The 1,296-nt window shown below is 43.9% G+C and overlaps 1 long non-coding RNA gene across 1 annotated transcript; it reads left to right on the top strand.

Moving 5' to 3' along the window:
• Positions 1 to 417: 417 nt before the first annotated feature.
• LOC121918756 lies at positions 418 to 1,010 on the top strand. The gene is made up of 3 exons (XR_006101299.1): positions 418 to 490; positions 716 to 811; positions 936 to 1,010. It is a non-coding gene; the product is annotated as an uncharacterized LOC121918756 (long non-coding RNA).
• The last annotated feature ends 286 nt before the right edge of the window (positions 1,011 to 1,296 follow it).

Genomic DNA, 1,296 nt, shown 5'->3' with positions numbered 1-1,296 from the left:
TGGCATTAGCTGGTCTTCAAGAGGCCCCAAATAGCAGGGTGTAGGCTGCACGTGGGCCCCTGCACCTCGCACCCAGGTGGCTGAAATGTTTAATCAGCTGCCCAGGGCCCCCCAAATGCCAAGGGGGGCTTTGCCAGAATGATGTTCTGTGACTAAAAAAGTACAGTGGTACCTCGGGATACGAAATACCCACGTTACGAAATTTCCGGGATACGAAAAAATCCCATAGGAAATAACTGTTCCGGGTTACGAATGTTTTTTCGGGTTACGAAAAAAAATTGGTGCTTTTTGGCGCTATTTCACACGAAATCGCGGCTTTTCCCCATTAGCGCCTATGGGTTTTCGGCTTACGAAGGCTTTTCGGGTTACGAAAGCGGCCGCGGAACGAATTAATTTCGTAACCCGAGGGGCAATGGAACTATGGTTTTTTTTCTGTTCCAGTAAGAATTCAAATTCTTTAGAATGTCTCTGTTTCACAAAATCTCTGACAGTAAGTGATTTTAATTTATCTCTGAGCTGTTGGAGGGGGCTATGAGGATGGAGTGTAGTAGAGGCTCCTTCCTTGGAGGCCTTTAAGCAGAGGCTAGATGGCCAGCTGTTGGGGATGCTTTGATTTGGATTTCCTGCATGGCAGGGGGCTGGACTGGATGGATCGTGCGGACACTTCCAATTCTATGAGTCTATGAAATAATTATATGAATGTGTCCCCAACCAGGTGCTCTGGTTGACTTGACTTCAGAATTCTTTGAAGGAGTGGCCCAGAATTCTTCAGAGAATGTTTTGCAAAACCAAGGGGAGCACCCCCCCAGAGGTAAATCTTCTAAATTATCCCAAAAGACCTGTGTGTGTGTGTGTGTGTGTGTGTGTGTGTGTGTAGGATTTCTGTGAGGGCCATCGCTGATGCTATTCCTTTTTATTTTTTGTAATATCTGCAGGGTCAGGTCCTAACCATTTCAATGTGGGGAGGAGAAATGGAAATCAACTTCAGAGATGGACAGCTTTAGGCCAAGGTAAAAAGATCTAGCAGCAGTGCTGGCTTGTGTTTTTTGTGAGGTTGCAGGATATTTGTTGGGGGGGCCTATATGCAAAAAGCCATTTTGCACAAAGGATGGTAGCGGTCTCTGTGATTAAATAGAAATAATGGGAGAAAAAACACTTATGTTTCTCATGCATTGTTAACAGTGTTTTACATGTTAGAAGCAGTAATTTGCCTAGAGTGTTTAAGAGATTCAGGCTGGGAATTAGCTTTTTGATTACACGTATAGCTTATCCTTATTTATATTATTTATTTAGAAA

Source organism: Sceloporus undulatus, unplaced genomic scaffold (assembly GCF_019175285.1).
Source record: "Sceloporus undulatus isolate JIND9_A2432 ecotype Alabama unplaced genomic scaffold, SceUnd_v1.1 scaffold_31085, whole genome shotgun sequence".
NCBI lineage: Eukaryota > Metazoa > Chordata > Lepidosauria > Squamata > Phrynosomatidae > Sceloporus > Sceloporus undulatus.
Note: the sequence above shows the minus strand (reverse complement) of the source record. Positions and strands in the feature narration are given on the sequence as shown.